Source organism: Phlebotomus papatasi, chromosome 2 (assembly GCF_024763615.1).
Source record: "Phlebotomus papatasi isolate M1 chromosome 2, Ppap_2.1, whole genome shotgun sequence".
Taxonomy (NCBI): Eukaryota; Metazoa; Arthropoda; class Insecta; order Diptera; family Psychodidae; genus Phlebotomus; species Phlebotomus papatasi.
The window spans coordinates 110047392-110062961 of record NC_077223.1 but is presented as its reverse complement, the minus strand read 5'-3'; the positions used below and the strand labels follow the sequence as shown (position 1 = coordinate 110062961).

The following is a 15570-nucleotide window of genomic DNA, read 5'->3' as shown; positions in this document are numbered from 1 at the left end:
ACAACCTCTTGAATCTCTTTAAAATTTGAGGTTATGTTTGTTAGGCTTCCATCCATTCTACCTATAATCCTCTGATGAAGTACGAATACACCCAACGAAATTTAATTAAGAAACTAACACAATGTGAATGTATGGTGTGTAAATTCAATTAACCTAGAATTTTTGTAGTCTGCATTAGAACAATTTCTATGGTAATGATTGTGATAGGATTTTGTATATAAAAATAAATACGGATTGGATCTAAATACCATCCACTTTAATCTTGTTTCTCAATTAAATTTCCTTAGGTGTGTTATAGTGAAATTTTATACAGAAACCGAGAAATTGATTAGAGAATTCTAGGTTATGTTTCGAAAGCTTTAAAATGTCAGCGTATAAATACAAGAAATACGCAGTTAAATATCAATCACTTTATATTAAATAATTTCATTTTGACTCTAAACTAAAAAAAAGCAACTAAGCAGAGCAATACCTGATGTAGGATATTTTGAGGTTATGTTTACAAAGCTTCTCAACATAGCTCATACTCCTTTGTCAAAGTATGAAATGTTTTAAAGAATTGTAGGTAACTACGTAGAGTCACTTGGTTCAAATAGGAAACAAACATAACGGTCTAATAATGATGTAAAACGATATGTTTTGGGGTTATGTCTCTAAAGTTCTTAAATGTCAGAGATATTTGAGTTCCTCAGGAAAAATAATAAAATTTAATATAGAGATTTATTTGCCTTGACTCAACTTATTTTATTTACGCTGAAAACAAAAATTCAGTTGATAAATAAACAGAAGAGAAACGGGTTAGAGTTTTTGAGGTTATGTTGTATGATGTTTTTTAATCAGCGTTTCCAACCATCAAGTATCAACCAGACAAAATTAAAACATTTTGCAGAACTGCAAACCTTAAATCAATTCTATTGCAGTACCAAGAGATGTTTAAATAAAAAATTAAAATGAGAGATATGAAAAATTCAGGAATTTGAGGTTATATTAAATATTCTTTGGTAACTGCAGAAATATATCACAAGATTTACCTACTGATGAGATAATAATTTATTGTTTATGCAGAAAGTGTCTGTTCATTTTGTGTTGAATAACTTTGGGGGTAAAAAGAGGCTCGAATTATTGAGATTATAATTAACACACTGCAGGGAATTTCTAGCCTCTAACCTCATTCTGAGGAATCTAAAATACTTTGGGGAATTTGTTTCAGTCTATTTATGAGATTAAAATTAAATAAATAGAAGACTTATTGTGGTTATGTATAGAAATTGTATTGTGAATAAAAATAATTATAAAGTAAATTAAATTGCGATTCCTGCGTTTGAGGAAGTGTAAGATTTAGTTTTTTTAGGTTACGTATTAAATCGTTATGGCATTTTCAAACTAGAGAATTAGCATGGTTCCTGGAGGTTTGGATTTTCAAAACAAAACAAGAAATTGCAATGACTTTCAAAATATAAGAAAATTCCTGTTAATAAACAATACTAGGTGAAAACTTTCTTAGAAGTAGTGCTTTTTGAAAAATGACAGCAATCTATACAGCTAAGTCTTAGATATGAAGCCCGTCTTAGAGTATCTTTTTGGGAACATAAGCTTTACCAACGATTAAATTGATTGATAAATTCAAAAAATCATTCGTAAATAAGAAATTTGCTTAAAAAAAGTAGATTTTAGAATATTTTTGCACGAGTAAGTAAGCATACGAACAAATAAAAAAGTAAATCGGAGAAAGGTAAATCATTTACGGGCATATTACCGATTAAATTCAATGCAATCTGGTTTGAAATTTCAAGATCTTAGAAAAAAAATCTAATTTCAAGCAAATGAGTTCAAATATAGGCATTCCAAAGTGGTTAAACTTTGATGTTCGAAAATTCGATAACGAAATGGTTTTTGAACAGGTGTCCAAGGATGATATATTCGCCTTGACTACCTCTAAAATATATTCGAAAATTAAAGAAATCATAGGAGCCTTTTTCGAAATAAATAAAAGAAAAAACATGATTTTGGAATTTTCTTTCTCTTTAAGTTCGCACGAAAATAGTATGTAAGAACGTTGATTGAGGTTATGTTCAGTTAACTAGAAAGGTTTTGTTCAGTACTAATCCTTCGAAAAGCCACTCCAGACACTCCAAAACCAAGCCAGAGATATTCTAAAATGACCGAAAATCTAAAGTGCAAGTTCACGTATTCGTTGCTTTAGCACTGGTTGTTCTCTTCCATTTCGAATTTTCGGTATTCTTGGCAGTTCAATCGTCAACGACGTCAAAAAAACAAAGTTTTGTGTAGTTTTGTGGAATTTCAGAATAGTAGAACTTTTCATGAACTTACTGAGCGAACACATCTTTCAGGCAGCGTATTCAGCATTATTATTGATAAGTCGATCAACCAAAACATGATGCTGACCGTTTATCAGTTCTTGTACAAAAAGTGCTAACCAAATATATGAAAATGTCATTGCGCGCGAATTTCGTTTTAAAATTAGTAGAATTCAGCTGGATATACATATGTTTTCCGCTGAATTGTAATCAGTTAACATTTGGTTCTCGCTGGATATTTCCTTATAAAGCAACTCGTAGATTTGAATTTTCGAAATTCGCCAAAAGAAAGCCAAAGAAAAACAATGTTACTCCTCGTTTTATCCGCATGATGGCCGAAGCACTTCTTGATCGAATTTCGAAATGTCACGAGCGTCAAAATGTGTCTATTTTTGTTTTGTTCTGAGGAAAATCAAAAGAGGAAGGTTCAATTCAATATTATTTTTATAATAAGGATTTTTATTTAATAGGTCTTTTGTAATACTTCATAAATTTTCTCCATCTTGTGCGAAAGCATTGCTTGAAAATTCGAAATAAAGTTTGAAGTCTTCGAATATCAACGGCATTTTGTGCAAAACCAACTGTGTATATAGGAAGCGGTGGCACCCAAAATCCCGAAAGCCAAAATCCCGAATGTTTAAAATCCTTTTAAGAATTCACACTTTTAAGAATTCGGGATTCTGGCATTCGGGATTTTGGACCTTTCGGGATTTTGCCTTTCGGAATTTTGGCGTTTGGGATTTTGGCTTTCGAGATTTTGGCTTTCGGGATTTTGACCGAGTAGGAATAAGTACTTTCCCTTCGAACGTTCATGCCTTCGAATAATGTGAATTTTCTTTATTCATGAACGTTCCAAGGGAGAGTACTTTCCTCTATAAAAAATCCCAATCAGAGAGAGCTCTCAAATCGGAAAAGCTGTTTTTGAACGTAAGGATTCTAGTGTTTCTTTCGATAATCATCTTTTGGGCTTATCATAACTTATTCAGGGTAACTTATTAACTAAAATTAATATTTTTCTTGCTTTGTATGGAGTTTACCCGTCTTAGATATTTATGACTTCTACACACTAGAGAAATTTATGTCCATATTGAAGAGTTTTTCCTACACAGGCGTAGGGAATTTACTTCAATATGGACATAAATTTCTCTAGTGTGGAGAAGCCATTAGGGAAGATTCACAAAACATCCAGCAGTCAAAAACATTTTAAGATCTTTGAATAATTAACATCTTAGTTTCTCTTTAATTGTTTCATACATCATGCTAAATTCAGATATGTTCACTTCATGAAGTATAAACTTCAAATAAAGTTAGCATTATCTGAGCTTCGCGGTATGTGTATTCCTTAAGCTATTTAATTACTTGAGAGTCTTGCAATAATGTCTGCCTCAATGTTAAATAACAAGAACTCTCTTGCAGCTTAAGGTTTAAAATATATTTTGGTTATGAATTTATTTTGAGAAAAGTACACAAAGGAGCAAATTTGAGTTTTAAGAACGTATATATAGTTGTGTTATTTTGAATTAATAAAAACTCAATTCTTGAGGAGGATATGCAAATACTCAAAGAGAGCTATTGTGCATTTTATAATTTTAACATAAGCTGCATTTTCTTTGTGCTAAAACATATATTTCCGCTCTGCAAAATTTATGTTTCATCTTCTAGTCTCTCCGTCAATCTTTAATGTACAATGAGAAAAATGCAGCAAACGTTTCTCTATTTTAAGATGCGATTACAGCAGATATGATAAGTCTTTTGAGCCAGAAGAAAAGCACTTGAATTTCCTGTTTTAGTGCTTTTGCATGGGATTTTTTTTTTGGAGTGCAGTGGGAAAATTCTCAGGGAAATTGTATTTTGTATTTTGTTCCCTTTGAAGTCATCTATACTCCAGTTTTTCCGCTTTTCACGACAAAGTTACATTTTTGCATCCCAGAGAGAATGCCAAAAAAAAAGGGATGGAGAAGTATGATGGGATTTTGATAGTAGATCGTTGTAAAATTTATATCCAAATGTTGAAGTTGGAAAACTTTCTCCATCACCCAAAAACAATGCATTTTCGCTTTTTCGTCATCTCTCACAAAATTGATTAAAATCTTAACTCCTTTTCCCGTGAATCCTTTCAATGTAAAACTTTGTTGGCTTCAAAGTTTTTCCCTTGGAAATTTTTTATGCTTCAAAGATTCTGCCAAGCAAATATCCACCAACAAAATGCACTTCTTGTACTTTCACGGATGTTAAACCAAAACTTCTTATTGTATAATTAGGATTCAACAAAAATGTTTATGTAGGAATATGAGAAATGAAATTAATTAAAAAGTTTTCGAATTGATATTATTAGTTACATTTTGTTTATTTAATACAAAAAGAAAAACATTAATAATATGCAAAACATCAAAAAGGAATAGAGAAACATTTTTAGTTTTGGTAAATTGAAACTTCAAATTGGTCGATAAATTTAAAATGATCAGTGATGGTTCTGGCAAATTTCATGAAGTCGAAATTCGAATCCTTTTCTTTCTTACACACATTGCGTATGTCCATCTCATTCTTTCGCATTCTTCTTTTTCTTCTTTTAAACATCACAATAAAATCAATTTAGTTCAATCGAATTTGGAGTGCGAAAGAATGAAATAGACAAATTCAAAGCGCTTGAGAAAGAAAAGGATTTGAATTTCGATTTCATGAAGTTTTCCTAATCTAAAAGGTGTACCGGAGCCATTATTTCATAATTTTTTTCGTAAGTTTGAATTGATAGCTTGCCAAACAATCATAAATTAACGGTCATTGTTCTTATAGCAAAAATAATGAAAATATTGTGTATCCAATTGTCTATTTTGTCAATTAGAAGTCTATTAATAACAATTGATGCTGTTAAACTAAAACCAATATCCCTGATTTAGACCTCTAAATATTTTATTAATTGCCAGCATTTCCAGGATTTATGAATAGTCTCATTGAAAATCGGACACCAAAGCCAATCAAAAAACAATCTCTAAATTTATAATTATTGATTGACATGCCTCTATCATGACACAGAATAAATTTTTTGGAACATTAATGAAGTTGACTTTGGACTATAAATGGCGATCTGTACTTAATAAAAGTAGATGAAAGTACTCTCCCTTTCGAATAATGCTTTGCTGAATTTGAGCATTTCGCAGAGCATGGTAAGCACGCTTTGTCACCCCTTTTACTATTAACTTAAAAGTAACCTTCCTTGACTGAAAAACAATTAAATTGGGGTTTAAATTTACAATTTTAAAGTTACAAATTTTATATTCAGGATTCTGTATAAATATTTTCTGGCTAATAACTTTAACATCGACTAAACTTGCAATTAACTGAATTATATAAATGCCTTAGGTTACTTGACGTGCAAATAATATTGAAAAATATTATTTTTTATTAATACTCTAAACATAAACTGTATCTTCCTTTAAGCAAACTATTATATCGTAAAATACTAATTGTGAAACCTCTTAATTTAATTCCTTAACATTAATTTTGTTTTAAACATTAATGTTTTTTCTAAAATAAAAGTTTCTTAAAAAGGCATTGTTGGATTAAATAACCATTAAAAATAGTTTACTTCGAATAAATATTGGTTTCTTCAATATTCTTTCCTTTCTGTAGTCAATTCTGCCCTGGTATACTCTACCAAAAAATAATTTAAAATAAAAATTTAAGAATGAAACAATAATATATAATGGCGCCTACACACTAGAAGAAATTTTCGTCAGAAATTTCCGTTTTAAAATAAAGTTTTATGTTTTTTTTTGACCACAATTATAGGGAAAACTTTCTTTAAAAAGCAATGTGTAGGGGCCATTATTTTCTTCTTAATTATTTTGTTAGGTTAATTAGGGGCCATTATTTTGTTTTATAACAATGCAGCCCAAGAAGACCAAATAAGCATTACTACATTATCTGCAAATTAAGCATAAGATCTATAATTGGCCATAAGTGGTGAATTCAACGATCAGAAGAAATGATTGTTTTTGAGATAGACAATATATTGAAAAAAATGCTAAGTTATTGATTGTATAAAGAAGACCATTTCATAGTAGATTTAATATAAAACGTTTAATTTTCCAAAATACCTATTATAGTTTTTTATCAAGACAAATAAAAAAATAAATAAATACATAAGACTAAATCAGTTTTTCTTTATTTCTTTTTTTAACAGTTGCAATATGTTAAAGACCAGTGACTCCTAAGGGCCCAAATAGACTCTGGATGATCCTCGAAAATAAAGCCTGTAAAATTTGTCGGTAAAGATTTATCCCAAACTGTTATATACTGAAGGCTTTGGGATCATTGATTAAAGGTAAAGGTCTTTTGTATTAATTACCTAAGTTCTGGCTTGAGAGAAAACAGACTGAAAGGATTTGATATGAAATGCCTACTAATGGGAGCTCATTTATAAAAGAATTTTTAAAACGCTCCTAAATGTATGCAAATTCTTTTTCGCGCAGTAAATTTGAAATACATTTATTATGAACAATCGGTGCAGAAAATAAGCTGAAAAATTGGCACCAAAAAAGTCTGACATTCATCATGGCTTTTCCATAACTAGAGATGGTAAAATTTCAGAAATTTCACAGCAGTCGCCACCTACTTTAGGCGGAAATTCATGAAATTTCTTGAAATTTACCAACTCTATCCATAACTTATCCCAAAGATATCTCCTGCAGATATGCAAATTTACTGTGTCACTGAAGTTAATTCTTTCAAAGCGGAACTCCCTGTAGTTTGCAAAAATTTTGTAAGAGATTTTTCCTGATAGTAGGGTCGAAGGAACACCTCTTCGACAATGAACCCCTATTGACATTTTTGTCATAATGTTGAAATTTATTTAATGCATCCAATAAAATCTAAGTTATATAACATTTTTTCATTAATCTGCGTTTTTCGATAAGGATAAGTGTTCGAATTTCGTATTCCAAATGACACAGAGTAGGGTGTCCATAAATCCTGATACGAGGTCTTAAAGTGTCAAAAGGTGTTTCTTTCAATATTAAACAGTTTTTCATTAGATCTTTTATTAACAATTGATATCTATTGAAGGTTTTGAAGTTTGTAAAGTGTTCCTTAATTAATGACAGCAAAGAATATCCAAATAAATTGAATTTTTAGCTGCAAATTAAGCGGGTGACCTAAGTGGCCACAAGTGGTGAATTTTGTCAAAGAAAAAATTATTCTTTTAAAACTATTTAATGCGGGTCTTTTAGTCAATATTTCATCTGAATTGATTTAAATTAAGTTAAAAATGTTGAAACTGAACATGTATGCATCCTCAATGGAGTAAAACACTTGTCTCTACTATACAACATTTTAAAAATAAATTATATTCATTGTTTATAATTTGAAAAAATAATAAAACGCAGTAAAGTAATAAAAAATATATCCAAATGAATGTAAACCAATCAATCCTCGGCATGATTACTATAACATAATAATAATAATAATAATAATAATTAAGCACATCAAAAAGCCACTAAATATTTCAAAAACAGTTTCATTTTTCTGTAAAGAGCTCTCGATATTTCAGTTCAATTAATAAAATGATGATAAACTGTAATTTGTGAGCTACAATAATTATTTTCTGACGCATAATCAATAATTCACATATTTTTTGTTTAATTTTAATTAATATATGCATCCATTTGGCCTGATGACAACCCCTTCGTCACACTTAATATTTCATGAGCTGCATAGCAAATCTAAACGGCATTTATTGGATTTTAATTTAAAATCAGCAAAACTATCAGCACTTCCACGTGAAAACAGGAGGCTCAAGAGTGGCACAATTGATGGAAAATCAATGAAAATTCGGGGGATCTTTTTCCCTACTCTAGTTTAGTTAGTGACTATGTGGAAATGGGGGCAAGTTCAATGAAACATTTCCATCCTTTCGCGCACAGCCGAAAGATTTCCCAATTTTCGCACATACACACACACACACATACCCATGCGCCCCAATTCGGGGTGGGAATTTTCACGCGGGGGCGAGGAATTGGATGTGAGCATGCGAGAGGTGAAAAGAAAAAGATGGATGTGAAGGCAGCCGAAAAAAAGGGGAGGGCCAAGAGAGGTGGAAAAATAATAATAATTGAGAGCTTTTTCGGGTGAGACTGGAGTCCCCCTTAAAGCTGAACAAATATTTGGGCTGGAGTTATCAGTTGGATGTACTTAAATGAGCTCTCTGGGCCAGATAAGACGCCCAATCCAGAATTTACAAAACAGATTTTGAGTGGGTAGAATATGTGGGGCTTTTTCTGGTCAACACCGATGCATCCAGGAGCTTCAACAAGGATTTTCCCGTCTAAATTTCATAATAAAGGTATCCATAAGCGAGCTTTCTTAGTTCCTTAAATGATATTAGGAATAAAGCGATCAGAGACTTTTGGAAAACTTTCCTTATCACGCATTCAATAAAGCTTTAAATGGACCTTTTTATTTGGCTCAAAGCAAAAAATGAAAAACTGAAATGTCCGGAGGATTTTAAAAGGAATATATTGCTTTTGCTTATCATTAAGAAGCCAGAATAAAGGACTCCTGTAAAAAGCTTGGAACTATTAAGAGAAAACGCTCTCAACTCAATTTTTTTTTTCATTTTGGCCTATGTTCTTAATAGATTTAATCTGAGGTTCTTTTCAGAAAATTTAAGGTATTTGAGCTAGTTGTTCGAAAGGTTGAGTCATCAGAAAGTATCGCTTTTGCCCATATTGTTATTTGCTGATGGTTTTCTATTTGAAATACCCTTAATAGAGTTATAAATTTCCTTAAAACCTGAATTGAAGCATCTATAGAAGATTCTGTAGAAAGTGTTCAGCTGAAGAAAGAAGTTCCAAGAAGTTTTCGAAGCATTAACCCATTCCTTACCATGGTATTATACATCATACGCAAATTGAGTGATTTTAGATGATTTATTCCTGCGCAATTTTTATCCGAATTGTTGTCAGGAATGGATTTTTAGTAACTTTAGTTCTTCAATTACTTGGAAAAAATAGTCCGACAGAGATGAAAATACATTTTGCTATTGTTTTCTTGCTTCGCGGAATGTTATGCAAAATTTTTGCTTAAAATGGCGGCCGGAAAATTCGACATCCCGTCGAATTTGTTAAAATTTGACCTCCTTCCTCTCTCCTGATTTGAATTCTAGTTGCCAATTTGTTTTCTTGAATAGTTAATCTATCTAAATCAATAGAGTTTGTAATGAATTAATGCAAAGAATTTAAATTCCGCGACCGTTAAGGCGTGTGTGTTGACAGGGGCTCCCCGCGCCCCCATAATAGATAAAAAAAATTTCTTTTCAAAAAGTTCATCTATTAATCTGTAGGAAACTAATCTCAAAATATGAACATTCTATCTCAAGTATTTCTGGTACATTGACTGAATGGGTTAAGACAACTTCTTTGGACTAATAACCTGAAATAATTAATGGGTCTTTATGCTTCGCACATACTCTAGCTTCGAACACAATTTAGTTTCGAAGTCTTCATATTTTTCCCTTATTCTTTTAGTGAATCTGACCTTGTGGCAATATATTTTAATAGCTAATCTTAAGTCACACATTTCCTGAAAAATAAGTCAGAAAAGTTAAAGGAATAAGGGACAAATATGAAGCGTTCGAAGTTAGAATATGTGCGAAATCTGATAACCTTCCCACAGGGGAAACTGGAGCATTATCGGACCTGGGGTAGCACCAAACACTAATTTTTATTTCTGAACTACTTGGACTATGACGACCACTTTTTCAGTTGATCTAATTAAAAAATCATAGTGTTCGGTGCTACCCCTTGTACGGCGGTGCCCCAGTTTCCCCTACCTATGAGCTTTTTTGGAATTTTTTTTAAAGATCTTTTCTAACACAAGAGATCCAAAAAAAGCTTTTCGAGTGCCTCAGATCCTGGATTTAGTCAATTAAAAGCTGCTATAAAAGATATCTTGCATTTGTTCTTCCCTAAGGCAGCCCCAAAAGAGCTTTTCATTTCTTTAAAATTCAGGAGCAAAGTAAGTGGGAGCTTTACAACGAAATTCATAATTAAATTCCTCAGAATTTTTTTGGATATCTTTTGCGCTTTCTTAAGAAAGCCCAGTGATAGCTTTGCAAGTTTTTTAAACACTAGAAGAAAGGTACCCAAAAGCTTTTAGAAAGTTTCGTGCCAGTTTTCTCTACTAAAATTTTCAAATCTTATTTAAGGTTGTCTTAAAAACAGGATTACAATATCCAGGACCTCCAGGACCTTCAGAAGGTAGCATCTAGCACAAAATTCATCTCTATAAGATGCTTCAAAAATCTGTTTTCAGAATTTTTTCAATAAGCAATTGAACTTTTAAATCGGTTTTGGAAACATGTTACAAGAACTTTTTTTTCGAAAACCCATGAAAAAAAGCTTTTTTAATTCTTTTGCTAGACTGCACCTACTAGACTGCACCAACTGGAAGTTATAGAGGAAATTTTTATCCTCAATTCTTTTATAAGGGGGCTCTAAAGAATTTTTTGTATCTGAAAAAGATAAGATTATAGCGCCTAAGAACTTTTGCAGGATTTTCCTGAAGACTTTTCTTACTTGAAAAGCCCGAAGTAGAGCTTTCAGCTATTTTCAAATTATTGAAAAAAGTATGCAGATGCTTCTGGTTGGATTCTTTCTTAAAGATACCTTAAGACATTTTTTTTTAACTTTTTGAAAATTGATTGAATAATAGCTATATATTAGATGAGATCATATATTCTGTCAGTAGAAGAGGTCAAAAGTTTGGAGTGGTATATCTCAGCTCCTGATGAACATAATTGGATGAGTGAACTATTGTTGGAAAGCTTGGTTCATTAGCTTTCAGAATCTGGTATATGTAATTGGCTATGGGTAAATCATGGTCATCCAGAACCATTTATGTCGAAGAAGACACTTTTTGCAGCGTCATTTTTGACCATCTACTGCTGGGACCAGGAGTGACCCACTTTTCTCGCACATGGACTGTTTGTTAGAGGAACTCAAAGGGTATAATTTGTGGAAGAAACTTTTTTCTTGGACATCTTACTTTTTTTTATTTATCCACTTTTGCAAGAATTTTAACATTTTATACGCATAGAAAAAAATGACAGAAATCCTTCTATCTCATTTTCTGGACAAACTAATGAAGATATCGACTTGGAATGTTCTAAGTACTCCCCCATAAGTTGATCCAAGGAATCCAAATATCATATCAATTTCATCCCCACGTCTATCCTTCCCCTCCAGAAACCACTCTTTTAGGATTTTTGTAATTTTTTCCTTGCGTTTAACACTTCAAAATTCTTGCAAAAGTGGATGAATAGAAAAAAGGAAGATGTCCAAAAAAAAAAAGTTTCTTCCACAAATTGTACCTTTTGAGTTCCTCTAACAAATAGTCCTTGTGCGAGAATTGTGGCTTACTCCTCGTCCCAGTAGCAGATGGTCAAAAATGACGCTGCAAAAAGTGTCTTCTTCGACATAAATGGTTCTGGATGACCATGATTTACCCATAGCCAATTACATATACCAGATTCTGAAAGCTAATGAACCAAGCTTTCCAACAATAGTTCACTCATCCAATTATGTTCATCAGGAGCTGAGATATACCACTCCAAACTTTTTACCTCTTCTACTGACAGAATATATGATCTCATCTAATAAATAGCTGAGCTTTTGGAGGAATCTTCTGATCAATTTTTCTTCTAAAAAAAGCATGACACAGGGTTTTCCACCTTCAAACCCAAAATTTAACAATTCGGGAAGTTATTACAGATACTTTTTCAACCATATTTTTTTAAGCAGTTTTCGGAGGACTTTTATAGAATTGAAAATCAAAAATAATGCGCACAAGAGCTTTTATATAATTTTTCTAACTGCTTGTACTTATGTCTTTGACACATTTACGACTTAAGCCGAGAGGCGCCTTAGTGGAAAATAACAGAAATGCAGTTTAGTCATTATTTTGAATTTAGTTACGCTAAACCGTCTTTCAGGTAATTCCAGGGGCATGACGTTTCCTATTTTTCCCATATGTTTCTAGCGTGCCGAAAAAACTTTTGAGTTTATTAGTTGTTTTCTGTCATTGTAGAATGAATTAGCAAATAATACTAATACAAAATAAAAGCCAAATTAATAACGAAGAGGCAACCAAAAACCCCAAATTGGCAACCTACGTAGTTTTGAAGATATCTCAGGAAATGTGTACGAAAACTGGAAAAAAATACACTAAAATTTGTCACATTTTTCAGAGCTAATGTCACTTCCCTGGCTAATTCTCAGGTCTGTCAAGGCCTTCAGAAAGCCCTAAATAGAGCTTTTTGATATATCGGAACCAAGATTGAGGAAATCTAAACTTTCTGAGATCCTTCTTCACTGATCTTTTTCAACGTAAGTTAAGAACATCCAAAAGTTTTCAAAAACAGTTTTCTTTATTTTATTTTTCCTAAAAAGCATCCAAAGGAGCTTTAAGACAATAAGAACGTCCTGTATCTTCTTGTGGACTTAATGGACTTATTCAGTCTAAGAACTTCTCGAAAAGCCACAAATCCATCCTAAAGACAAAACTGAACCTCATCCAAAAGTTTAAAAGATAAAGCATGTACTTTTTTAAAAAGTCCTGAATAAAGCTTCGACTAAATTTAATTTCAGGACATCTGGAAATACCCAGAAATCCTTAAAAAGAAATTTAATTTTTTTTATTCTACAAGGTTTCAAATTGGCCAAGTCAAAGTTTTTTTTATAAAGAATAGAATGAAAACATTATAAAGCTTCTGTATGGTACTGTAACATTTGTTTTTTATTGAGGAAACTTCTAAAAGAGCTTTTTTAAAACCGGATTATAATTTTCCATATTTTTTATTAGAAGTTCATGGAATTTTAAAGCTAGAACATGTGTTTATCATTTCAGAACTCCTTAAGGAGCTTTCTGTTCAATTTTAAGTAAAAATTTGTGCAATATGGAGTTTTCGGATGAACTTTCAGGTCTTTGTACTTTTCTTTAAAAAGTAGAGCTTTTAGAAACAGTTAAAGCTAGGATTGAAGCTTCTAAAGTAACTAAAGGGACTCTATTTTACTTTTCCTTATTGAATAATCTTAAAGATGCTTTCGTTTAAAGCCACAAGACAATTTTGAAGCTGTAGAAGACATTTTTCTTCTGTTTTTTTTATTGAAATATAGTCAATCTAAAATTTTAAAAGCTTTAAATCCGAGAATAAAGCTTTCTGAAGTTCCTAAAGGATATCTAAGATAGCTTTTTGAGCTTCTAAGCAATACTTCTCCCTAAAAAATGTTAGAAAAGCTTTTTTGCTTTTTCACAGTTAGAATAGTAGCATTCAGAAGGTTTTAGATGGATTTTATAGCCCTTATTGTCCTTTAAAAATTTTCAGATTTTTGAAATGATGAATGAATGAGATTTTTGATGAAATTTTTTTTTTAGCATTCAGAAGGTTTTAGATGGATTTTATAGCCCTTATTGTCCTTTAAAAATTTTCAAACTATGATTTTTAATTAGGGTAAAGTGGTACAATTTGGACAGTGGTACAAGTTGGACAATGGTACAATTTGGACAGGGTTTTTTGGCTTGATAAATTTAGTACTTCATTTTTATTTGTATATTTTAAATGCTTTAGTTTTATAATTTGGTTCCTTGTGCTTAAAAACAAGTTTTGTACTGTATTTATCAAGAAAAAAGCCATGTCCAATTTATACAGGCGAATTGTCCAACTTATAACACTAATTCCAAATTATATCACTTTACCCTATATTAAACTTCAGAATTGTATTAATTCTCTATCGAAAAGCCAATAGATAGCATAAAAGCCAAGAGTAGTAGAACCAGAAGGTTTTGATGCATTTTATGCCATCTGTTCTTACTCAAAAAGCCAAACAAAAGCACTAAGATTTGTATGTCCGGAAACTTTAGAGAGCGTTAAATTGAATCCTTTGTTCCGAATTGTAAAGCCCCAGATGAGCTTTAATTTAACTCTTTCGCTTTGCACAACGGGAGAAATGGCGATTTTGGACAGGATTTTAAATGAAATAATGCTTAAAAAAATCTTATTGATTTTTTGATAGGTATTTATGAAATATAAAAAAAAAACGTTTTAAAGAAAATAAAGGTAAAAGAGCCTGGGCTGAAGTGGTTTTTTTTCTTTCTGTGCTCACCTGTTTTCACCACCAACACTCTTGCACTTTTGGAAAAACAACCTGCCCCCACTGGAGTCTCTGTTTCCGGATTGGGCTATGGCCCCTGGAATCACTGGCACTTCACTGAACACATCACTCTATAGTGGGATTTCCATCACAAACTGGGAATTCAATCGCAGGAGGAATGGGCTTTCCTGAGTGGCCAGGAAATGTCTCCACGGGAATTTAGCCTCTGCGATGTGTGTCTGCCCACCACAAAAAAAAAAAACGAAGAACCAGCTGAGAGCGAGAGAGCTGAGAGAAATAGTCCGGGAAGGAAAATTTTCTCACCAACACGCTCACGACTTTTCACGCACTGGAGAGGATCAGTGAGAAGAAGAAAAAAAAAAAGAAACGAGCCAGAGAATGTGACCCAAATTTTCACACTTTTTTTTTTCAGGGGAGGAGGGATTGCTGTAAGAGCCTCTGAGGAAGCCCTGGATAGGATGAAATGTTGTAGGTCAAAATTTGATTGATTCCAGCCGAGGGCGAGGTGAATTTCCCTGGCCTCTGTGGTCCAAAGCACTACCCCAAGACTCAGCTCTTCCCTGGCGCCCGTAGCACCGTCTGAACACAATTTTCCCAGCACTTTTCCACTGCCCCTGGATGCACTTCCACTTGATCCGCACGTCCCTGGTGACCACACACACCACACACAGAGATTCGCGGAGCAGCCACAACACTATGTGCTCGGACTCATCCACATAAGGGCGATACCAAAGCAATATGGCGGGCCACCTTCTGTGGAAAAACACGCAGGCGCCAAAGTACATAGAGAGAGAGGCTATATAGGTGAAAATTCTGTGGCAATTTTCCCTCTCTCAAAAGAGATTTTTCCTACACTTCTTTGTCGCTCCCCGACACTGCGTGCTAGACACTCTATTTTCATGCGTATTTCCCCAGCTTTTCCACCATCCCACGGCTCTGGCTTGGTGTAAGTGACACAGTGGAAAGTGAATTTTCCCGAACTTGGCGCCGATGCAGAGACATCCAGTGAAAATTGCCACCATTTCCTCAATTGGGACAACATTTTGGCGCGCTGGAAAAATATGGGAAAGTCTCCTGTTTTACGG

General features: G+C 32.8%; 1 protein-coding gene across 1 annotated transcript in view; it reads right to left on the bottom strand.

Annotated features, from left to right (window-relative positions):
- Window positions 1-15275, bottom strand: part of LOC129800799 (regulator of G-protein signaling 17) — a 35583-nt gene extending 20308 nt beyond the window's left edge. Inside the window, exon 1 of the mRNA XM_055845463.1 lies at window positions 14477-15275. The gene's annotated coding sequence lies outside the window, so the exon portion shown is untranslated. The remainder of the gene's footprint in view (window positions 1-14476) is intronic.
- Window positions 15276-15570: the final 295 nt, after the last annotated feature.